This window comes from Rhinopithecus bieti, unplaced genomic scaffold (assembly GCF_001698545.2).
Source record: "Rhinopithecus bieti isolate Rb0 unplaced genomic scaffold, ASM169854v2 scaffold_25360, whole genome shotgun sequence".
NCBI classification, from domain to species: Eukaryota; Metazoa; Chordata; class Mammalia; order Primates; family Cercopithecidae; genus Rhinopithecus; species Rhinopithecus bieti.
This window is the reverse complement of record NW_016811703.1, coordinates 1,307,296-1,332,734: the sequence shown is the minus strand read 5'-3', so window position 1 is coordinate 1,332,734 and position 25,439 is coordinate 1,307,296. Positions and strand designations below refer to the sequence as shown.

At 45.6% G+C, this 25,439-nt stretch overlaps 1 protein-coding gene across 2 annotated transcripts in view; it reads left to right on the top strand.

The window, feature by feature from the left end:
• Positions 1–21,104: 21,104 nt before the first annotated feature.
• PPP1R3B (protein phosphatase 1 regulatory subunit 3B) overlaps positions 21,105–25,439 on the top strand; it is a 16,724-nt gene continuing 12,389 nt past the window's right edge. The window contains exon 1 of one of the 2 annotated variants that reach the window (XM_017894699.1): positions 21,105–21,365. The gene's annotated coding sequence lies outside the window, so the exon portion shown is untranslated. Of the gene's footprint in view, positions 21,366–22,002; positions 22,135–25,439 lie in introns of those variants that run through there. The other variant, XM_017894697.1, reaches the window with a different exon arrangement.

Genomic DNA, 25,439 nt, shown 5'->3' with positions numbered 1-25,439 from the left:
CTAGAGTGCCTGGGGCTGCGACTCTCATTCTCCAGATGAGGAAACAAAGGACCACAGAAGTCAAGCAACTTGCCGAGGTCAAACCCAAGTTAGAGCCAGAGCTGGGCAGATTCCTGGGGCTGACCCCCTGCTGGGCTTGTTTCCTTCCCCCTGCCCAGCCATCTCTGGTTTTATCTGATGTGTCTGATGTCAAACGTCATGAATATGGAAAGCAGAAGACCTTGTTCTAGGTGGACAAATGCTTGCAGTTAGGGAATTTTTTTTTTTTTGGTCAAGCTTTTCCAATGTCTACCAAATGCACCTGTGGAATACGCAAACAAAATTCCTGCTGCATCTGGGCCAATCTAATATATCTTAGAAACTCAGTGGTCATGGTATCCTTAAAACAGGTTTGGAAAATTAAATAAAATTTTATCCACAGAGAGAATGTAATTGTGAACTGCCTCCCAAAATCTAATTGTTTTTATTTCTCGGGATACGGATTATAGCACCACAGTGTGCTACAAGGAACTCACCAATTACAGCTTAAAACTTCCAGGCTTGGCCAGGTGTGGTAGCTCATGCCTGTAATCCTAGCACTTTCGGAGGCCCAGACAGGTGGATCACCTGAGGTCAGGAGTTCGAGACCAGCCCGGCCAACGTGGCGAAACACTGTCTCTACTAAAAATTAGCCGGGTGTGGTGGTGCATGCCTGTAATCCTAGCTACCTGGGAGGCTGAGGCAGGAGAATTGCTTGAACCTGGGAGGCAGAGGTTGGGATTGTGCCACTGCACTCCAGCCTGGGCAACAAGAGCGAGACTTCATATAAAAAAAAAAAAAAAAAAAAAAAAAAAAAAAAAAAAAAAAAAAAATACTGGCTCAGTGCCCTTTTAGCAGGTATCTGGATGTCACCTCCTGCTTGTAACTCTGCACTTTGACTGCTGCCCGTGCTGCTACTCCTTCTCCTCAGAACTTTCCCTGGTCCACAAGACCCCCTGTTGATTTAGCCCAGTGGGCTTTTTTGTTTGGTTGGTTGTTTTTATGTTGTTGTTATTTTTTGAGACAGAGTCTTGCTGTGTCACCCAGGCTGCAGTGCAGTGGCACGATCTCAACTCACTGCAACCTCTGCCTTCCGGGTTCAAGCGATTCTCCTGCCTCAGCCTTCCGAGTAGCTGAGATTATAGGTGTGCCACTACAGCCGGCTGATTGTTGTATTTTTATTAGAGAATGAGTTTCACCATGTTGGCCAGGCTGGTCTTGAACTCCTGACCTCAAGTGATCCACCCGCCTTGGCCTCCCAAAGTGCTAGGATTACAGGTGTGAGCCACCACATCTGGCCCCCAGTGGGCTTTTCACAGGCTTTGTTTAAAAAAATTTAAAAATCGGGAGAGAGAGAGAGGCTTCTGTCTCTCTTATATTGAAAATGGCTCCCACGTGCTCTCTCCTCTGTGCAAGCCTTTCTTCTCTTGGCTTCCATAATATAGAATAGCAGAGTTTTTCTCTCAAGGACTAAATCTGATGATGTAGAATCGCTTCCTAGAGCACGATGTGGGGAAGGATTTTGAGGGAAGTCCAAGCTCTGTGGAGAAAACTGATCAATCAGTGATGTCTGCAGTGGGCAGACCATAGAAAGGTTGTAGCTGGTGGATTTGGGATTTGCCATTGCTGATTGCTCTTCCCAACTGTCTGCCTCCTTTAAAAAAAAAAAAAAAAAAAAAAAAAACCTGTAAATGTTGATCTTTTCTAAAGACCTGTCCTCAGCCTAGCACAATATCTGGTACATTGTAGATGCTTGCAGATTGTTAGTTGATGTCTCCATTTCTGTCCTTTCTCCCCTAACAATTTCTCTCTCTCTCTCTTTTTTTTTTTTTTTGTCTGACACGGAGTTTCACTCTTGTTGCCCAGGCTGGAGTGCAATGGCGCAATCTCGGCTCACTGAAACCTCCGCCTCCCAGGTTCAAGTGATTCTCCTGCCTCAGTCTCCCGAGTAGCTGAGATTACAAGCACGTACCACCACACCCAGCTAATTTTTGTATTTTTAGTAGAGACAGGGTTTTGCTGTGTTATCCAGGCTGGTCTCAAACTCCTGACCTCAGGTGATCCATTCGCCTTGGCCTCCCAAAGTGCTGGGATTACACTAACAATTTTTTATAATCTCTTCTATCATATTAACCTACCACTTCCATATACCTAACTTGTAAATTGGTATAATAGCCACCTGGCTGAGGGAAGCTCTACTTGGACAGCACACCATGACTTCGAGGGCAAAATTCCTAAAGCCATATTAACCTCTCTCAGCTGCATACCGTTCCCCGTTTTTGCATACATTACTTCCATTCATTGCAATTTCACCTCTGTCTCATTTCTTGTTTTCCCTTGGGCATCCTTTTAATTTAATCCCACGCCCCCAGACAACCAGCATCATCTTTTTGGACAGTCTGTCAACCCTCTGATCTGCTGCATATACTGCTACCATATTGGTGTCTAGCCTCCTTTTTTGTTTTTTGTTGTTATCCTAATTTATTTTCTAGTTGGCTCCTTTTTTCAACTTCAGGGAATCCATGTGCAGCTTTGCTACGTGGATAGACAGAAGTACAGATCATGCCATACCTGCCTTTGTTTGGGTTCCCCCAAAAGTGACCCTGAAACAAGAATGCGGGTGTAGGTAGTTCATTTGGAAGATGACCCCTAGGATAGAGAGGGGTTAAAGAAGGAAGACAGGGAAGGGAGGGAGGCTGATGGTACGGTGCACTGCCGAGATTCCCCCTCAGGACTGAGGTCCTCCCTCCCCCAGCCATTGGGAGTGTTGCTGGTTGACGGCTTTTAGCTGAGTCTCCAGCCAGAACTGCTCTCAGCAGCAGAGCACAGCCTTAACCCAGGTCCCAACCTGGGGCAGCCACATCCACTGACTAATCAATGGAGGATATAAAGCCCTGACCCCACCTTGGTCTCAATCGGTCAGCTCTGAAGGGCTATCCCAGCTCCAGAGCTTCCCGTGGGATCCTCTGAAGCTTTAATGGCACCACGGTTCAACGACTCCTTCTATCCAGTCCTACTTTCTTTCCTCTTCATAGGTGTTGCTCTCAAAGGAATTCCCTAACAAACTTCTTGCAGGCAACTGCGTATGGCAGGGTCTATTTTTCAGGTGACCCCACCTAAGACAGCTAATAAAGTTGCATTTACGACAAAAATGCGGCTGTGAGCAACTGAGGATCAATTCTTCCAGGCCCCCTCGAAAAACTGCGTAAACCTCAGCAATGACCTATCAAGGAGCCAGAAGGTTTTATCCAGCAGCTTCTGTCCCTCATTGGCTGAGGGATGCTCCCAACGCTGTAATATCCTGGCACTTCTAGCCTAGAGGTGGCCAACCCAGAGAATGCTCTCAGGCAGAGATGCTGGAAGATACCAGCTCAAGGGGACTTCTCTGCAGGCAACTCTAAGAGTGGACCAATGGGATCTGGGCAGAGAACACCAACAGCATCTGCTACAAGTCCTCCTCCCCAAGAATCATCTATGGCTCCCCATTTCCTACAGCAAGGATCAAGCTCACAGAGCAGTTGTCAGCCACTGATGTGACTGGTTGGTTGGGAAAATGCAGCATTTTGACATTCTAAATTTAAACAGAGCAACCACACTCAGAGACTTCACACATTTGCTACTTAACCAACCTCTGAAAACGTTTAAGATCTGGACACTTGATCTAGAAAATAAGTCCAAATTTTTTTGACTACACACTTGGCAGCATTTGTGACCTGTTATCAAGCAGGCTTTCTAATCCTGTGTTCTTCTAATCTACTTCCTTCCACACAGATTGGTCTGGCTTGTGTGTGTGCGCGCGCATGTGTGCATGTGTGGTGTGTGTAAAACATAAAATTCTAATCATGCAATACTCTTCCAGAGACTTTCCACTGATCAGATCAACTTCAGATTCCTTGGTAAGGAAACAAGGGCTCCCACTATCTGGCTAGCCCCTTTACAAAGATATATTATACACAGTCGTGCCATCCCTAGGTACTCACCGGGGATTGGTTCCAGGATCCCTGCAGATATCAAGATCCTCAGATGCTCAAGTGCATTAAATAAAATGATTTAGTATTTGTATACAAACTATACACATTCTCTTCTATATTTTGAATCATCTCTAGATTACTTATGATACCTAATACAATGTAAATGTCATGTAAATGGTTGTTATACTGTCTTTTTAATTTGTATTATTTGTATTGCTGCATTATTATTTTTCTATTTTTTGAAGATTTTTGATCCATGGTTGGTTGAACCAGAAGATCCAGAACCCATGCAGACAGAGAGCCATTGTGTTATATATTATATATAAAAGAATATATCTATCTTACCCTTTACTGGGAGAGCCAATCCCATAAATCCCAGTCTAAGGCCAAAGGCCTGGGAACCAGGAAGGAGAGTGGGTGCTGGTATAGGTCCTGGAGCCTGAAAGTCTGGGCATGTGACATTGGAGCTGAACCCAGGAGGATAAGGAAGAGGTCGCTGGGGAAGGAAGATTGCAATAGGAGCCATCCATTCCCCACGCAGAGGGTGGGGAAGCTACAAAGGCTGTGTTCACACTGCGCATCAATAGATACTTACCACACCTAGGGCAGAACTTTTAGCCTGGGTCCCCCGGAAACAGGCTGAGTGTCCAGCTTCTGCAAAGTGTAAACAGCAGCAATACCCAGAGACATGTGCATGGAAATGGTGGCCTTTAAAATCTTTGAAGTTCTTGGGGAATGTTGTGACAGCTGGACATTGAAGAGCCTTTGGTGGCTCTCAGGCTGCCTCTCATTGATTGGAGGTGTCTCTAGGTCAGCACACACAATTTGCGATTTTTATGGTTCAGTAATAGCTTGTTGTCCATTTTCAAGGATTAAGCCAAGTGGCGTTGATGTGATGATTACAGACGTAAGTGCCCTGCCCGTTACTGCGATTAGCACTCTATTAAAACGGACAGCATTTGTATAGACTGCCTGAAGCTGCATAAGCTAAAAGGCAGGGCAACATTAAAATGTGGCCAGGAACAAGGAGTCTATATTTTTCTGAAGAGGGCCAATTTCCCTAAATACACCTCTGGCCAACATATGTGACTTGGCAGAGACGCATCTTTGCTAGAAAGGGGTTTTGTGAACAGCTTTCCATGTTACCATCTACACAGGAACCAGCTGAAGGCCATTAGTCATTCCATGCAACACTGCTGTGAAACGCGTGAACAGTCTCACCATATTGCAGTTCGACAGAAGTGGTAAGGCAGGTCAATGACAGATCCGACTTCCAAGATTCGACCTTTGATCTTTTGGTGTTTCTTAGCATCTTCCAGAGTGTTGTTTCATATCTGCTTTGAGAGGCTTCAGGAGAAGAGATATGTTGCCAAGCCCAGTAGTTAACGTTTGGTTTTATAAACAATTAAACAACCATCTGTTGGTCTGCTTCAGCGGCTGTGAAAGCAAGGCTTCATTGCTGTAGGGATCAAAATGGACATGATACGTTTGGGTGACTGCATTTTGGGTTCCGTCCAGTAGTTCCAGTCATCGTACTATTAAAGAACTTAACGTATGGGCCTGTAGTGATTTGTTGACATGACTGCAGCAATCCTGGCTTGTCCACTCCACATCCTCAGCCCTGACCAGGCGTCTGGCACATAAATTGCATCAAATGAATGAATGAATAAATATGGATACTACAAAGATAAAAATCCTCTATTTTAAAAGAAGAGTTTTCCCTTTAAAATCTGCATAAAGTGTTCATGTGAATGGGTTTCTTGCTAGCACCTGTGCTGGTATGAGAGACACACTTGTGCCTTGTCCCTGTGTGTCTGTGCTTGTGCAAGGATGGACTATTTTGGTATGTCTTTGTGCCTTTCTGGTGAGCCTTAGACTGGTCAGTTGAATCTCTCTCATTTGGTTCTGTTTCTTCTCCTGTGGTTTGGTTCAGTGCTTGGGCGGAAGAAGACATCCTTCTGCCTGTCCTGCTATAGAAAAAAAATTGCTCAGCACAAAATCTGTTAGTTTCCCTCCTTGCTCTCTCGAGGCCTAAGATTGCACAAAATTGAATCACGCATAATGCATTTCCCAATTCTGTTAGAATTCCCTTCCTAAAATTTCGCTCATGCTCACTGCTATGGTCTGAATGTTTGCGTGCCCCCAAAACTCATACGTGGAAGTCCTAGCCCCCAAGGTGATGGTATTAGAGCCAAGAGGTGGTGATTAGCTTATGGGAGAGCAGAACCCTCATGAATGAGATTAGTGTCCTAATAAAAGAGGCCAGAGAGAGCTCCTTTGCCCTTCAACCACATGAGGATACAGCAAGATGGCACTGTCTACAAGGAAGCAAAACTTCCCCAGACGCCAAAGCTGCCTGCACCTTGGACTTTCCAGCCTCCAGAACTGTGAGCAATACATGTGTATGTTATTTACAAGCCACTCTGTGTACAGTATTTTGTTAGAGCAGCCTAAATGGAAATAAGACACCTATGTTCATTCTGATTTCTTTCCCACCTTTCCATACAGTAAAATGCAGAGTTGCAAGAACCATGAGATCTTGGATCCGTTTGTGAAGTGCCAGGTTAAATAAAGCTAGCCAGAGTCCCATGACACAGTATTCCTCTGAGCCTATTTAAAAAATAATAATAATTTTAATTTTTAGTTCTGGGGTACACGTGCAGGTTTGTTACACGAGTAAACATGTGCCATGGTGGTTTGCTGCACCTATCCACCCATCACCTAGGTATTAAGCCTGGCATGTATTAGCTATTTTCCCTAATACTCTCCTTCCTACCACCACATCCCACGACAGGCTCCAGTGTGCTGTTCCCCTCCCTGTATCCATGTGTTCTCGTTGTTCAGCTCCCACTTATAAGTGGTTTTTGGTTTTCTGTTCCTGCATTAGTCTGCTGAGGATAATGGCTTCCAGCTTCATCAATGTCCCTGCAAAGGAAATGATCTCATTCCTTTTTATAGCTGCATAGTATTCCATAGTGTATATGTACCAAAGATCTAGAACCAGAAATATGGTTTGACCCAGCAATCCCATTACTGGGTATATACCCAAAGGAACATAAATCATTCTATTATGAAGATACATGCATGCATACATTCATTGCAGCACTATTCACAATAGCAAGGACATGGAATCAACCCAAATGCCCATCAACGATAGACTGAGCCTGGTTTTGATCCCAGAATTCTTTTTGTGATGACCTTCTCTTAGAACTAATGTTCTACCCAAGCACTTTGGGGACCAATAGCTTACTTGGCTTATTTGTTGTTTTCCCTGTTTCTTTACACGATCACACCTTTTCTCCAATGTCTCTCTTGGATTCCTGTATCCAATTGGATTCCTATATCCAATTTTGGTCATCTCTTAATCAAAAGTGTTGTTTAAACAAATCGGTATTAAATACATTTATAAAGGTCTTTAAATATTTGCCAAACAGAGAGAGTTAGGAAATCTTGAGGCCCCTGTGCACTGTAAGGTGGGCACGGCCCACGTCCTGCCTCCCCTGGGAGAAGGAGAAGTGGGCATCCCTGCCAGTGAGTGGCACAAGTGTACAGTCTTCCGCCTCATTGTTCTGTAGCTGGAAGTGGCTACAAAAGCACTAGGAACATTTGTCCCAATGGAGGTTGTCCATAATCCCTACAGAACCCTAAACTCGGCCAGGCACAGTGGCTCATGCCTGTAATCCCAGCACTTTGGGAGGCTGAGGTGGGTAGATCACCTGAGGTCAGGAATTCAAGACCAACCTGACCAACATGGTGAAACCCCATCTATACTAAAAATACAAAAATTAGCTGGGCGTGGTGGCAGGCGCCTGTAATCCCAGCAACTCGGGAGGCTGAGGCAGGAGAATTGCTTGAATCCAGGAGGCAAAGGTTGCAGTGAGCCGAGATTGCACCACTGCACTCCAGCCTGGGCGACAGCGTGAGATTCTGCCTCAAAACTAAAAAAAAAAACAAAAATAGAATCCTAAACTCATCACCTTCCAGTGATCTGGGAAGCCTTGAAATTCTCCTTACTTGTTTCTGCAACATATCATCTTATTTATAAAAATGCCAGATGGCACATATTCCTGTTTTAAATTAGTGTAAATTCAAATTAAAGTTAATTTTTGTTTTGGCAAGATGTCGTTGAGGCTGGTATGACCCCCCATTCACCCACCGCCCCGGGAAGAAATACTCTATTTTGAGATCCAGGGAGTTCTCAAGGCACAAAGATCAGTGGGACATAGGATTCACATCCAAGATGACCAACTGGCAAACTGTCCCCAGCTCCTGATCACATTCTCTCCTTGCAAGAGTCACTTGCTTCACACGCCATGTAACAAGTGCAAGTCCTGGCTGGGGGCCATGAAGAGAGGCTGCAGATAAGAAGACAGGGTTCAGCCACTCAAGAGCCTCCATTCCTCTCCTGACTCCCACAAACCATGGACTCAAATGTGATACACTCTTTGCACATTGAGCTCTGGGCCCCCAGGTGTGACAAAGCCAGAGATGCCCGTGATGTCTAGCTGCCCTGGCCTCAAAGTATTCACCCATCCTAGACAACCTTCTGAAAGCAGTTTGGAATACAATGAATTCCTTTCTGGTTTACTGTAGAATTTCCCACCTCCACTGTGTTTATAGCAGGCTACTTGTTAATTTATTTTCCATGCTGTTTCAGGACGTGGGTGTACTTGAGAACTCTTTAGGGTAGAATTTTTTTTCCATGTGTGGCTTCCTCCTGGAAACAGAGATATTTGGCATCTGTTCATTCATTGTGTGGCCTTTTCCTTGCACCCCGCGCAAACCTCAGAAACCTGCCTCCCCTAATGTCCCCTCTCATGGTTTTCTTGTCTATCTCCCCAGACTTCCTTCCTGCCTGCCTTGCAACAGCCATTCAGGGAGGCCGTAAACCTCTCCTCCTTCAGAGCTGTAACCACCACCAGTAACCGAATCATCCTCTCTTTACCTCCTGCCTGTGAATGAGGGAGTTGCCCTAGCGGTCAAACTGAATTAAGGGCTGTTTTCAAAATCCCAAATGTATTCTGCTGAGGCCCAGTGAAGGCCCTAGAATTCAATCTAGCAGACTGGGAAAGAAAGACAAGGTGTCCCCAAAGTGAGACCATCACCCTCTTTCATCTGCTCGCTGAGAGCTGCAGCCTAGTGTGGTGGAAACAGCCTAAACTTTGGGGTCAGATCTTTGGGGTCGGATCGAATCAAGATTCTGCTACTCACTGCTGTGTGATCTCAGGTGAGTTACTTCACTTCTCTGAGTTTCACTTTTCTTACCTATGAAAGGGGGTTAAACAAAAATACCTACCTTTCAGGAAATTGGTATCAAGTATGTAAAGTGTTTGTGCAGCAAGAATGCTCAAAAAGTAATAGTCCTTACTGTTTAGATGGAGGCTGTGGCACACAAATAGTAATGAGCTGACCAGTGGGCTTTCACCCGTGGAGGTCAATAGCTCCCGCTTTGCTCAAAATGCACCAGCCAGTTTGTCGATGGCAGAGACAAGGTCTCACCTGGGTTGCTGACACTGCTCACAGCCACACCTTCCAAGGCTGACACACATTCCCACCGCCTGCCCAACACAGCACGAGGCATCATCTCGGAGACTTGAACTTGAGTGTCTCCTCACCAGTAATGACCCGACAGTTAGTTTGTTTCTCACCTGGTACCAAGCGAACTTGTTTTCTAAGCCCTGAACACACCATCCTGCCCTCCTTACTGCTGTCTTATCTAGGGTAAGGGAAAGAGACCAGCAAGACCCCTGGAAAGGTGACATGGTGTGGCTGTGTCCCCACCGAAATCTCATCTTGAATGGTAGCTCCCCTAATTCCCATGTGTTGTGGGGAGGGACCCAGTGGGAGAGAATCGAGTCATGGGGGCAGTTTCCCCCATACCGTTCTCACGGTAGTGAGTAAGTCTCAGGAGGTCCGATGGTTTTATAAGAGGTTTCTCCTTTTGCTTGACTCTCATTCTCTCTCGTCTGCTGACATGTAAGATGTGCCTTTCGCCTTTCGCCATGATTGTGAGGCCTCCCAAGCCACGTAAAACTGTGCTGTGAGTCCATTAAACCTCTTTTTCTTTATAAATTACCCAGTCTCGGGTAGGTTTTTCTCAGCAGAATGAAAATGGACTAATACAAAAGGGCTCCGAGAGAGGAGAAAGTCTCCACAAAGCACAGTGGACACCTCCTTACGCATGCAGGTTCCTAAGCCCTCGTGCTGTCTGGCAGTCTTTCCTGAGCAGGAGGCAGGCTGGAGAGTGTCCTGTACCTTCCAGAAGTGGGCTTGGTCATGGCCAAGGTGAAGGCAATATAGGGGAATTATTAATTTCTTTTCTCCTTTCTTGGAAACACAGGTATTTGGCAATAACGACAGGTGGATAATAAACTCCGTACTAACCAACACTTGCTGCGGATAACATAGTGGCTATTGTTTAGACCCACCCTGTGCCCATTTCCTGCCCATTCTCCTTAATTTACTGACAGCAAATGTTCCTCAGCAGAGTGGTGAGCATGGAACCAGGCTGGGTCATCCCTCTGTCCACAGTTACGCAGCCATCAGTGTCCCCGCCTGGGAATTCTATACACTGACAACAGGTGGAAGATGCCCTCTTTCCTCTCTGCTCTTTAAGTGGGGTTGATGTGGGCCCAGAGATGTGAGCAGCCATGTTCCATGTGATGTGGAGAAGTTAATCCTAGGCCCAGTTCTGCCCCTGCCTTCCTGGTATTTGGTTATGAATCAATTCATTTCTTCTTCTGGTTTGTTTGATTAGGCTCGTTGGAGCAGGACTCCTCTCTTTTGCAACCTAAAGAGTGATGACTCACCTAAGAAGAGAAGCTATGAAATCTACAAACGCAGGAGATGGTCTTGCCGCTTGAATTTGGACCAGTGTTTGATGAAAGGATGTCAGGTGGCATGAGCCAAGTCTGCTTGCTTAGAAAGGAAGTTTTTGTTACTAGAGCCCTTAAAAGTCAAACTTTTCTTTCTTTCTTTTTGTTTGTTTTGAGACAGGGTCTCACTATACTTCCCAGGCTGGTCTTGAACTCCTCAACCTCCTGAGTAGGTGGGATTACAGGGGTGAGTTACTGTGCCCCTGCCCAAAGTCAAAACTTCTAAGAACTTTGAAAAACTGGGTACAGCATGTCTTCTGTATCCTTGGACTTTTCTATAATGAATACCTTGAGTTTTCAATGGCTCCGAGGTGCTATGTTGAAGGTGTGCCTCTGCTTATTGTTGGAAATTCACTGACTTTTTGATTACGGGGCATTAGCTTGCCTTTGGCCATTCCACAGGCTTTGGGCCCTGCCACTCACGAACTTCTTCATCATGGTGAAGATGGGATCACTTGGGCCTCCCAAAAGATCTTGTCCATCAGTGTCAGTCTGGTGGGGATGCAGAAAACCAGGAGCCTAGCTGGTCCTAACATGAATGGTATCTGAATCTGTGACTCTAAACAAGTGATGGCTCTTTTCTGAGACTGTTTTTTCACCTGTAAACCAAGGATGCTAGCCTAGAAGATATAAGAGGCCTTTTAACTCTAATAATTGCCAGTTTTTCAATATAATTCATAAATCAAAGTCTTGGCATTTGGAGTAAAATTAAGGGATAAAGACTCGCTATGTGGAGCTCTTCCACCTGAGCAAACACTACGCCCACAAAGTAGAAATTCCCAGTGGCAAGGCAAACAATAGGACCACCCTTGAAGTGGGAGAGATGAGGTTAAAGAAGTCATTGGGAGAGAGACCTCTTTCCTCAGCAGCAAATACCACCACCACTGCCAGATTAGAGGATCGTTAAAACCAAAGTTAAAACACACACAGAGAGATGGGGAGGCATAAAACTGGCATTTACATACAACTTTAGAATCTCATCAAGAAACTAAATTACCATGGTGGATAAGATACAATAACTACTCTTTTGAGTACTAATCAGTCTCATTGCTGTATTATGGTAATAAAACTAGGGGGTATTCGGAAGCAAGGTCATTTACACATGAAAGTCGACTTGGCTGAATATAAAATGCTTTTAGATGCTTCTCCATTGTCTTCTGACTGTAGTAGTACAAAGAGGTCAGAAGTCAGTCTGGTATTTTTTCTTCCTTCAACAACTTGTTTAGGGGTGGGGGTGGTATTTCCTGTGTGGATACTTGCAGCACTTCTTTTTCTTTGTAACTAAAAAATGTTGTCAATATGTGTCTAGGTGTGGGTGTTTTAAAATTGATTTTACCTGGAATTTGTGAGCCCAGTCAATCTATATATTCCAGTCTTTTTCCAGCTTGAAAATGTTTTCTTCAATAAAGTCATTATCACTTATTTCTGTTGTTCTGGTTTCTTGATGAGTAATACTGTTAAGTCTTAAACTGAATTCCCATTCTTTATATTTATCAGAATCTATCACTTTTCTTAGTAACTATTTATTTTTGCTTATCATGTCTAACTCTATGCTCTTTTCCTGCATATCCTAAAAGACCTCTCAAGGCTCACCTCCAAATCAACGTTTCCATTTTCTACACTGTTTTTTTTTTTTTTTTTTGAGACGGAGTTTCACTCTTTTTGCCCAGGCTGGAGTGCAGTGGCACGATCTCGGCTCACCGCAACCTCTGCCTCCCAGGTTCAAGCAATTCTCCTGCCTCAGCCTCCGTAGTGGCTGGGATTATAGGCATGTGCCACCACGCCCAGCTAATTTTGTATTTTTAGTAGAGATGGGGTTTCTCCATGTTGGTGAGGCTGGTCTCAAACTCCTGACCTCAGGTGATCCACCCACCTCGGCCTCCCAAAGTGCTGGGATTACAGACGTGAGCCACCGTGCCCAGCATCTACACTGTTAATTTTGCTTCTTTCCACCTCCAGGAGGGATTTTAATCCTTTGACTGCATTTTTATTTGTTTGTTTGTTTTTTGCCATTCATTCTTATCGCATCTCTCCTTGTATCTTGTCTTCCTGACTCTTCATCTTACCTCTGTGTGTGGTTTTCTGTAATTCATACACCATGTCTTCCTGCAATCCAAGAAGTTTTTAAAAATTTATTGTGTTTCCTGTAGTAAAACTGTTTCACAGGGGGAATTTGGCAAACTGGTGATGCCCTTGGAACAGTCACCATGCACTTGATAGTTTACAAATGTGTCAGCAGGGAAATTTGTGTTTCATTCTCATATACCCCAACATCTTACACTGCAGGGAAAGGTAGGTCTTCGTTTTCCAAGGTCTTGGCTCTTTTAGCCCTAAAGTGGTGCTAACAGCTCCTTCATGTTCCGGGAGCCTCTGGAGAAACTGCTTCCATAAAGCATTTGTTTGGGAATTCTGGGCCCTCCCCAAGAAGGGGCCAGAACTGTCCAAGAGTGGGAGGAGTTCCAGCCTGGTACTTCTGTGGATTTACAGAAAGATCCACCCCAGAAAGGGGGCGAATCCCCACAGTCTGTGAGCTGTGGGACTTAAGTTTCTGCAGGTGGTAGGACACCCCATCTGAGTGCAACATTCTGGAAGAGGCATCTCTCTGGGGGTGCATGAGGGTGCATGAGCTCCATGTCAGGCCTGCTAAGTGGGCACCACCAAAGCTGACCTTGAGGAGTAGCTCCAGTGGGTGGTGAGGACCTGACCTGCACAGAGGCTGGGCTGCAGAAGGAGCAGTGCTAAGGGCTGTGACCAGAGAGTCGAGGAACAAAGGGCCTGTTCCCAGTTGCATGAGCTACATAAGCCAACTGACATTAAGCTTCTTGCTGGCCTTAGTAGGTGGAGGGTTCAGATCCAGATTTCACTGTATTTACAATAATCAAGAAATGTGACTTTTTTGCACTTGGGTTTTGTGGAGCAAGTCATCCTGATTATACATAAATATTGTTCCAGGAAATCCTCAGAAACGGAGGCACAAAGTTGGCACGTTATTTCCCCCACGTCCACAGCTCACTGTGGCAGAGTCAGCACACTCATCCAAGACCACCAGGTGACTGAGCTCTTGTCTTACACTTCACTGTCTCTAGGGCATGAGGGTTATATGAGTCTTCAGCTTTTTGTCTTTCTTCCTAAGAATTTCAGCAGGAAGTTAAATCAGAAACTTCCTCACTTATTTTGCAATTGGTTCCTTCTTTTCATAAACCATGTCTTGGGATTGTTCCTAAAAACTGATAAACAATGCTGATTTATAAGAGGGGAGAATGACAAAGAGAATTGTTTATTTACTAATATTACAAAATTATAAGACAGAAATTTCTAGATTTTATAAACTAAAGAGGAATACTTTTAAAAAGGAAGAGGGGGCCGGGCGCGGTGGCTCAAGCTTGTAATCCCAGCACTTTGGGAGGCCGAGGCGGGCGGATCATGAGGTCAGGAGATCGAGACCATCCTGGCTAACACGGTGAAACTCCGTCTTTACTAAAAAAAAATACAAAAAACTAGCCGGGCGAGGTGGCGGGCGCCTGTAGTCCCAGCTACTCCGGAGGCTGAGGCAGGAGAATGGCGTAAACCCGGGAGGCGGAGCTTGCAGTGAGCTGAGATCTGGCCACTGCACTCCAGCCTGGGCAACAGAGCGAGACTCCGTCTCAAAAACTAAAATAAATAAATAAATAAAAAGGAAGAGGGAAGAAAAAAGAATGAGGGTTAAACTCAGGGAAGAAAGGATAAGTTAGTTCTCTTTTTGGAGCAAAGGACCACAAGTAAGAGACAAACGGCCCTCCACTTGGGAGGACTCTGCATTTGAAAATGACCAAAGAATTAACAGAAAGAAAATGGGAATGGCGCCAAAGATCTTTGTTAAGGCTGAATGTATGGTTGTAGCAATCTCTAAGGTTTAGACGGAAATAATGGCAGAGTTTGGCTTTGTATATTTTATAGTCCTGGCTATCTACCAAGTAAGACTCATACTAACAGTGAGTTATCAGGTTGTTGTTTTTGGTGAAGAATAATTGTATAACAAACTCGAGTAGCCTTTATAACAAATGCGCTATTGTCCTGTGCATTTTATTATATAGTAGGTGAAATAACCTCATTAGACAATGGCTGCCCCTCTGCCCTCTGAGATGCGTGTCTCCTCAGGCACACAAGCCGGGAGATACAGTGAAGGAATAATCTCAACGTGTGTGACCTCCTACTTTTAACTGCTCCATTTCAAACTCCAAAATGGCCTGTAGCTCTGCATCGAGAAATCTTTAACATGAATTTTGAGAAGGAAGAATGCAGTCTTTAAGTTGTGATTCCCTAGAGGATATCAAATAATCATGAGGAAAACCATGAAGTCAGTTCACTTCTGACTCTAAATTTCAAAGAAAAAGAGGAGTGACAGAAAATCAAAGGCTGATGGAAAACATAGTGGTGTACACTTAGGACTCATTGTACATAAATACTTAGTTTGTTTTCCTTCATCTTTCAAGTGAATCGTTGCTTTCTTAATATAAATATATATCATTGCACAGTTGTAAGTATGATCCAGGCAGTTTTGTAAATATCAGGATGGAACCAGCTGAAATTGCTTATACACACTCTGAAGTGCTTGCAGTATCAGAGTCACTTGATTCCAGAGGCATGCAAAAGAAACATCCCAGACTTAAGGCACAGGGCATGCAATAGCCAAGTGGTCAGTTACAGTCCTAAAAGTAGCTTGACATATTTTTTTCCTCACAAAAATGCATGCCACTTGTCATGAAATTCTGCATGCAATTTTGCTATGCCTCGCATTATATGTACATAAAGTTACATGTTTAAATATAATTAATGACCACACTAGTCATGAACAGAGGATGAATAAGCAAAGAATATAAATATATACTGGTTCTACCTAATGGTATTTAACCTTTGGCAAGCTGGTATTCCTTGGTTTCTAGCCTCTCCACCTTCTCCCTGACCAACCACCACTTAATACCATTTAAGTCAACAATATGGGTTACGAAGTCCTTATTCATAATGCAAATTGGCTGTGTACTCAGAGATTCAAAGCTGAAGCACTAGATAAGGTGTGCAGCTATTTTTACCCAGGCATACAGTAAATGATTCATTCGTAACACTTCTCATATGGCTATTTTGCAAGATGAGATATAATTTTCCCCAAGTCCACAAACCAAGACCTTATTGAGACTATTGAACTTAATTTTCCCCAGCGGCAAGAACGAAAGGTCAAGACTAAACTTTCTAAAAGGTTGGTATTCAAATCTGGCGATATGCATCCAGCCTGAAGAATATCTATACTCTGCAGGAAATAGCCAGGAATGTGGACAAAATTTAAATATGAAGATGCTTATTGAAGTATAGGTTGGTGCGAAAGTAATTTTGGTTTTGCTGTTGCCTTTAATGGCAAAACAGCAATTACTTTTGCACCAACCTGACATATTTACAATAAAGAAACTTTGGGAAGAAAAATCTACGTGTCCCACAATAAGAAAATAGTTAAATTAATTATGATCTCTCTATGTGAAAGAATATTGACATATTTTTTCTCACAAAAATGCATGTCACTTGTCATGAAATTCTGCACGCAATTTTGCTATGCCTTGCATTATATGTACATAAAATTACATGTTAAAATATAATATGCAGCCACTAAAAAGCATATGTCAGGAAAACTGTAATACTAATATACTCAAAATGAGAAACAGTCATGAATAAAAATCAAGATATTAAACTATATATACACACTATGATTCAGATAATATAATGTTTATGCACAGACTAAATACTGAAAGAAAATATAGTGAATGATATTGGTGGTTATCATTGGGTAGCACTAATTCTATTTTCATCTTTATATTTTTCTGTATTTTCCACAATGTCTAATACTAATACAATGTCTTTGAACAACTTGGGTTTGAACTGCATAGGTCCACGTACATTTGGATTTTCTTCTGCCTCTGCCACTTGTGAGACAGCAAGACCAACCCCTTCACTTCCTTCTCCTTCTCAGCCTACTCAACGTGAAGACAACCAGGATGAAGACCTTTATGATGATCCAACTCCACTTAATGAATACTAAATGTATTTTTTCTTTTCTTTCTTTTTTGAGACAGGGTCTTGCTCTGTCACCAAAGCTGGAGTGCAGTGGTGCCATTACGGCTCACTGCAACCTTGACCTCTCCAGGCTCACATGATCCACCTACCTCAGTCTCCTGAGTAGCTGGGATTACAGATGCACACCACCATGCCTGGCTAATTTTTTTTTTTTTTTGGAGATGGAGTTTCGCTCAGTTGCCCAGGCTGGAGTGCAGTGGCACGATCTCGGCTCACTGCAAGTTCCACCTCCTGGGTTCATGTCATTCTCCTGCCTCAGCCGTCCGAGTGGCTGGGACTACAGGCGCCCGCCACCATGCCTGGCTAATTTTTTTGTATTTTTAGTAGAGACAGGGTTTCACCGTGTTAGCCAGGATGGTCTCAATCTCCTGACCTCATGATCCGCTCGTCTCGGCCTCCCAAAGTGCTGGGATTACAGGCGTGAGCCACCACGCCCGGCCTAATTTTTGTATTTTTATGTAGATACAGGGTTTCACTATGTTGTCGAGGCTGGTCTTGAACTCCTGGGCTCAATCAATCTGCCCACCTGGGCCTCCCAAAGTGCTGGGATTACAAGCATGAGCCACCATACCTAGCCAACATGTTTTCTCTTCCTTATGATTTCCTTAAGATTTTCTTTTCTCCAGCTTACTTTATTGTAAAACTATAGCATAGAATACATATAACATGGCCGGGCGCGGTGGCTCAAGCCTGTAATCCCAGCACTTTGGGAGGCCGAGACGGGCGGATCACGAGGTCAGGAGATCGAGACCATCCTGGCCAACACGGTGAAACCCCGTCTCTACTAAAAATACAAAAAAAATTAGCCGGGCGCGGTGGCGGGCGCCTCTACTCCCAGCTACTCGGGAGGCTGAGGCAGAAGAATGGCGTGAACCCAGGAGGCGGAGCTTGCAGTGAGCCGAGATCCAGTCACTCTACTCCAGCCTGGGCGACAGAGTGAGACTCCGTCTCAAAAAAAAAAAAAAAAAAAAAAAAAAAAAAAAAAAAAAGAATACATATAACATACGAAATATGTTTAATCGACTATTGATGTTTTTGGTAAGGCTTCAGGTTGACGGCAGGCTATTGTAGTGAAGCTTTTGGCAAGTCAGACTTACATGTCTATTTTCAACTGCACAGAGGGTTGGTGACCCTAGCCCCCACATTGTTCAAGAGTCAACTGTAATCATAAAAAAGAATAAACACAAATTAAAGAAAATATATCACGCTCACACAAAGCACTGCACAAAGTATGAAGTTGGAGAATAAAGCAATTCTGTAGTCACATAGCTTTCAAACAAGTGATCCATTTATCAACCTCACTCAGGAACTCAGAAGCCCTCAACAGTAAGAAAAAATGCCCTAATGGGCTCTAGGAGCTTTGGTGTGTAAAATACTCGAGATCTTCTCACATGCTAAGGACACATTATCTGCAGACAGAGGCTTATAGAGTTCCTTTGTAAGTATTCCTCTGCCTGGCCCCATAAAACATGACCTTGCAAGTCAACGTCAGTCAAATCTGAGAGAGGGGCAGGGGGCCCCAGGTAACATAATGCGCCAGAACACGTCCGCGGCTCTGACAGGTGCAAACAACTCCACTCGGCTAAATATAAATGGACTCAGGCAGTTTGGAAGCAGTCTTTCCCACTTGCTATTCTGATCAAGCAAAAGAATGTTCTCTTCTTCAGTAGTTCTGACTCCCAAGGCTGGTTATTTTTATTTAGATTAATTTTGTAATCATTTTCATTCAACGAGAAGCATGTTAGAACTCAAAAAAAAAAAAAAAAAAAAGATTTCTCTTCCAAAATCTCCGATGAGAATAGGACTAGGTTTGAGCTGTTTTGAAATGCATTAAGTTGAGAAGGAGGTAAAACAAATGCAATCCTTTTTCAAACTTTCTGGATGAGCAGAAAGCTGATGTGAACACATGTATAAAGGAACATTGTTTAATATTTAAGCCAGAAAGAGAACCTAACTTTTAATCAGCAGAGTAGAAATTCTTTGGGTACTTACTGAACTCTGTGTCTCTGCCAATTCCTGCCATGTTCCCTGACATGACCCTTTAACTCTAACTCCTCCTCCAGGATCCCAGTGGTCACATCTATAGGATCATCCTCTGGTCATCCTCATTCCCCACCCACTCTGCTTCTAAACACACAGGGTCTTCCTCTTAACTCTCCTAAACACAGAGACTTACCTTAACATACATTTATCCCAAATCAATATTTTTTAGCCTATGAGCTTCTCAGGGGTAAAATTATATTTCACCTATTTTTCCATGTTCAGCATCCAGGCTTAAGGAGGTTCCTTAGTAATACGTTGTTGAATAAATGAATGGAGAGGACTGAAGTAGCCATACATGAGCCTAAATGCAAGGAAAAAGATGGACAGTGCTACCACTAATAGCCATGAAAAAGAACAGTTTATGGAAGAAGAATAATTTGCTATGCTTAGCCACTGCTGTTTCCTGGTTTCGTTTTTTTTTTTTTTTTTTTGCTTGGGGGAGGAGGGTTATTAAATAAAATTAAAGCTGAAACCCAATGTCAGATATAATAGAAAGAACTTGGTGTGACTGATGCACTAAGCATTGAAATTTTCCATTTTCACTTTCCCTCTTTGTTGACATAAAATGAGAGGGTGAGGCAAGATCGTGTCTGAGGGTGGGTCCAGCTCTCAGGTTGTGGAGCTCTGGACTGCTGGGTCTCCTGCTGAAGCTGTCCTCTGAGCTTGCATCTCAGCTCTATGCTGAGGGCAAAGATGCCACCCTCCCAGCTACTAAGTCTGTGGTGTGCCACAACTAAGTTTAACCCCTCTCTCCTGGTCTGAAATAGTCATCTAAACCACAGGGGAAATTATTGACCACGGTTTCCTAGATCTATGTAAGAAAAATCCTTCCAAACCCTAACGCTACAAAGCTGTATTTACCCATCCCAACTCTTTCCCAGTGTGATTCGCATTACCCTTTGCCTGCAGAGGTTTTGCAATACCTGTTGGCTCTTCATCTTTGCCTACTCCTCCGGCATGCTCACTACACCTGAGAAACTTAGCTAGTACTTGGCTTAACAATCTTCAACCTATTCATCACCTAACAAGAGAGGGTTTAAAGTTGGCAGAGGGAATATTGCACAGAAGCGCTATTTGCCAACCACCTACCAATAGCTGATTTCACAGGTGGTCCCTTATCAGATCTGCCCATCGGAAAAGAAGGAAGAATATTAATGATCACCCTTCAGACACCACAACTCCCTCCGGGGAAGCTCTCCGCAGAGCTAAAGGCTTGTTTTGGATTATTGTCACCGATTACTGTTTTACGCTTGCATTCCTAGTAAAATTGGAAGCTGAGCCTATATCCCTTAGAGCAGAAATTCCCAAATTCCATATTCAACATAATGAGTTTTCCGAAAGCTAAATATATCCAATGGGAAAGACTGGCCTTTACATCCTTCCTGCATTTCGTTGTTATTGCCATTAAAGAGTACTTTTAAAAATAAAAATAAAAGAATAGTAACAGAAGACGGTAGGGTTTATTTTCATGTCTTTCTTGGCAGTTTAAAAAGTTGGCAATCCTATATCAATTTCTAATTTTTTTTCTAAAACTTTACTGGTCATTAAAATTAGAAAACTGGTAGCCTTATGCCTAAAGTGGCTAGTTCAGATCAAGTTACATGTAAACTGAAGAAAGGAAGAGCCTGTGATTCAAACTCTTTAAGATCATCATTTTTTTTCTTTTTCTAAGATCATTTTCTATAGATCTCAAGGTGCATAATATGTATCACGGAGGCCCTGTAGATTTAGGTAGTGATTATAACAGATTCAAGTCAGGAAATTTCTTCTAAAGTATACCTACCTGTGAAACCCTCCATATCTGGGGCGCTCTGTGCCACGGGTGTCAGACTTTTGCAAACGCCCTGTCATTCTAACGGGACGTTCTCCTGTAGGAAGTTGCCCCTGCCCCCTGGCGCCCGTTCTGGGGCTTCTGATGAAACGGTGGCCCACCACCCCCTTCCCAGACCCTGGCCCGCAGCCGCATCACTCCGGGCGCGCTGCCGATCACGTGGCGAAGTGGCGCGCCCAGGCACCATGGCTGCGCGCCCATTGGTCGGCGGCTGGGGTCCCGGGCGTGCCCATTGGCTGCGGGGGGCGTTCACGTGGAAGGGGGCCTGGGATGGAACCCGGGGTCCCGAGAGTGGCCGGAAAGTTAAAGGGGGCAGCGCGGCCGCGGGGAGCTCGAGTCCTGGGTGACTGCTGGAGGGAGGAGGTGAGCGCGCAGCCCTAGCGCACTGACGGACGTGGCCGCCGGCGGGGGGCGCGAACCCGAGCCCGGAGCCGAGCTCGTGCCGTCGCGGCCGCTGTCCCTGTTCCCCCAGTGCGGATGCTGCCGTGGGCTGGCGCGTCTGCCCACGGGACTTATGAGCTGAACCCGGTACGTACCTCCCCAAGCCTCGAGTCCGAGGGAAGGGCCGGGGACAACAAGGCGAGGGCGTGCAGCGGGGACCCGTTTGGGTTCCTGTCACCTACATGTTCACAGTGCGACTTGCACTGGCACACTGGGGCTGGAACACTCTAGGGAGCTGGCCCCAGGGAGCTGTTGCTTCATCGTGGATAGGGCGATCCAGGGACTGCAGCTGGTCCACGTGCTCCACCGCGCTGCTGGGCCCGGCTGCGACCGTGACCCGGGAGCTGCGGCTGCGGCGCCTGATCCCTTTGCCACCTGTTGTTCTGGCTTCGAACCTAGCACAAGTTCCCAGCCCCGGGTCCTGACAGGTCTGGAGACGTCTCCAAAGTTGGGTAGTGGGGTTTGGAGATTAAAGACAAGCTGCTTCGTCTCTCTCCGGGCCTTGGTTTCCCTATAAAACGCGAGGAAATACAGTTGGTAGGCTCTCAGGCCACCGAGGGCGACAGGACCTAGGACGATCCCGGTCCGGGGCTGGCGGAGGCCAGGCGGCCGCGCGGGGGTGCTGGTGTAGCGCTGCTTGCTCGGGCCGGGGTTGCCCCGCTGCCGGCCCCGCCCGGGTGCGATAACGGGCTCCTCCTTCTCGTCGTCTTCCTCCCCCCACCTACATCTCCGGGAACCCAGCCCAGGCCCTGCCTCCCGGACACACCGACGCTCACGTAGTCGCCCTTGCCACAACCCTGCGGGCTCTCCGATGCGGCGAGAGAGCTGGGGAGGGGGCTTCTCTGCGGCCCAAAAGGTGGGTGCCGCGCGAGGCCAAGGAAGCTTGTAGGGAGGTTGGGGCGGAGTGCAGCCCTGGCCGAGCTGGACGGAGGGGACAGGGTCGGAGAATAACTGGTGGGATCCTCCAGCCTGGAGAGCACTGGCCTGTTCCTGCCTCCCTTTGGAATCCAAAAAAAGGGGTGTGGAAGGCACAGTAGCTGCAAAAGAGGGAGTGGGGGCCGGTAATGACGTACTGGAATATTTGGGGCCTGTCAGAGCATTGTTTTCTGAAAAAGAGGAGAAAACAGAGGAAAGACTGGACTTGGGATCTTGGAGACTTGGAAGGTGTTGGAACCTGTGGTCTGAGTGGCAGGGCCTGCCTGGGAGACCCAGAGTGCAGCAGAAGAGACAATTAGGGCTTTGGGCTGGGAGGAAGAGGAGGAGAGGAGGAAATGGTTCCTTGGGCAGAGTTGTCCAGGAGCCAAAACTAAAGTGAAGACAGCTGGAGGACTTACCACAAAAGTACAGTGGAGGTATTTAGGGAAAAAAGTTAGTGGGAAGAGAAGCGGCACCAGGCGTGGGTCGCAACATACAATGTCAGGGCCAGCAGGGACCTTGGAGGGGGACCTCAAGCCCACAGCAGCTGAGTGACTCGCTCCAGCAAAACAAGGTGCGGGCATTCTTAGCCTAGTGCCCTGTTTTCCCTCCTACGTTTTCAGACGGCAGGGGCTGTGTCATTTGAACTTGCCTCTTTCCTAGAATATGCAACCTCATTCACAAATATCAAGATTCTTTGCTTGATGGGGACAGGATCAAGGGGTACAAGTAGCCTTTAAGGCTGTGAATAGGGCCCCATGGTCTGAATACAAGGGGGAAAGACGTGCACTCTCTTTAGGCTGGATCAGTGAAACCTTTTGGAAGGGAACACAGAATTAATTGTTGGAGGGAGGTAGATGGCCATGGCTTTAAAAATGAAAATTATAACCTGGTCGTGAATGTTTACTGAATGCAGTTTGGCAGCTTTCAGTGTTCCTGGTGGGTTCCTTGTGCATCTTATTTTTTGTTTCTTTATTTGTTTTTGTTTATTTATTATTTTGGTGGGGGGACGGAGTCTTGCTCTGCCGCTCAGGCTGGAGTGCAGTGTCGCGATCTCGACTCACTGCAAGCTCCGCCTCCTGGGTTTGCGCCATTCTCCTGCCTCAGCCTCCCGAGGAGCGGGGCTACAGGGTCCCGCCCCCCCGCCCCGGTAATTTTTTTTTTTTTTTTTTTTTTTTTATTTTAGTAGACACGAGGTTTCACCGTGTTAGCCAGGATGGTCTGGATCTCCTGACCTGGTAATCCGCCTGCCTGGGCCTCCCAATTTGTGGGGTTTAAAGGTGTGTGCCCCTGCCCCCGGTTTTTTTTTTTTTTTTTTTTTTTTTGTCTTTTCTTCTCAAAAAAGAGAGAGAGAGAATTAGAGAGAGAGAGAGAGAATGAGAGAATGGAGGGGATAAAGTCGTGGCCCTGATACATAAAAGGTTTCCTCCCTATGAAAGGTACAGCCAGAAAGTCAGTAGCCCAGCTGCCTGAAACCGTGAAGGTCATGGGGTTATTTTCTGTGTGCGGGTCTGTAGTTATCACCATGGCTGTCTCACCTTGGCCAGCTGTCTTGAGAAGGTGTGTTGTCATGAGTGGAACAGAGAAAGCATTTATGCAAACCTAACTCCATGATCTGTTAGGGTTTGCCCTGGCTTAGCCATGAACACCGAAATCTACCCTCAAGCATGGCCCAGTCCCTCACCAGGGACACTGATCCCTGGGCTCTGAGGCATCTCTATGGAAGCAAGTGTTTGAGAATTCATACCTACCTGGGAGCAGCACTCATACACTCGTGTTCCTATCCTGCAACTGATATCACATCCTGAATCCCGCTCTCATGGTTCAAATGTATGTCCATAACTTCCGGTTCTTCTGTTTTCCCCTGGCCAACGTTGGTGACTCATACTCCCTGGCCTGGGAAAAGGACAGAGCTGGAGTAGCCAAAGAGTCTCTCAGGAGAGGAGGCTGGGCTGCAGCCTGGTGCATCCTGTGTTGGAACCGATCATTTTCATGTCATTTGTAAAAGAAGCACCTGTCCAGGTGCCTTCTTTTCAGGAACTTAATATTACCTTGCACATCTCAGTTGCTAGGAGTACTTCTGAATGGCGGCAGCCATCCCTGTCACAGGCTGCTGGGGTGTTCCTGAGCAGGTCAGGAAAGCCTACACCAAACCAGCATTTTGGTGTGCTGATTCTTGGAGAATGACCAGGTAAATAAAAGCTGGAAGCTATCTGTGGGATAGGCCAGGTGACTGACAGTCGAGTCATACCCCAGATTGAGGTCACACAGGTTAATGTCCTCACCTGCAGTTATGGTGACACACAAACAGAGTGAAGGGATTCTAGACTGGGGTTGCTTGTGCAATGTCCCTGGGGTAGTAGTCCTGCAGGTAATCTCGGGCCATCATAACCTTACTTTTGCCTTTCATGGAAGAATCTTGCAATAGCAATTTGACTCCTGCAAGTGCGGGCAGCATTGTTTAATTAGCTCTGGCTCTGACTGGAGCCTGGCCTCTCCAAGCTGGACTTCTGCTTATTCTTACAGTTTGGTGATAAAAGGGATCTCAGGGGCAAATTTATGCCATGGGTTGAAACAGTGAAACTCTACCAAAGTCTTCAGCTAAGTCTCTTAAGCCTGCGGGATTAGAACTTGGGACATTGGCTCTAGTGTGCTGTAAGTGTGTATATTCTTTGATCCTTTTGCTTTGGAATTCTGTTTGCACAATATCTTGAGAGTTTCCAAGCCTTTTTCTAACATGCAGGAAAGCATGTAGGAGGTTGGTTTGCAGGCTTGTTGGAGGTGCAGAGAACTTGCAGCTGACCTGTGCTGACTCAGGTGAGGAGGAAGCTGTGAAGAGGAACCCCACCTCCCTCAGTTTCACACCCAGATTTTTCAGGATGGGTAGAGTGGGGGTCACTGGGATGTCAGATATAGCCATTTGTTTGGTCTTTATACTTACTTAAAAATGAGGCTGGGTGTGGTGGCTCATGCCTATAATCCCAGCACTGTGGGAGGCCGAGGCGAGCAGATCATGAGGTCAGGAGTTCGAGACCAGGCTGACATGGTGAAACCCCTTCTCTACTAAAAATACAAAAATTAGCTGGGGGTGGTGGGACGTGCCTGTAATCCCAGCTACTTGGGAGGCTGAGGCAGCAGAATCACTTAAACCCGGAAGGCAGAGGTTGCTGTGAGCTGAGATCGCACCAGGGCACTCCAGTCTGGGCAACAGAACAAGACTTCGTCTCAAAAATAAATAAATAGGCC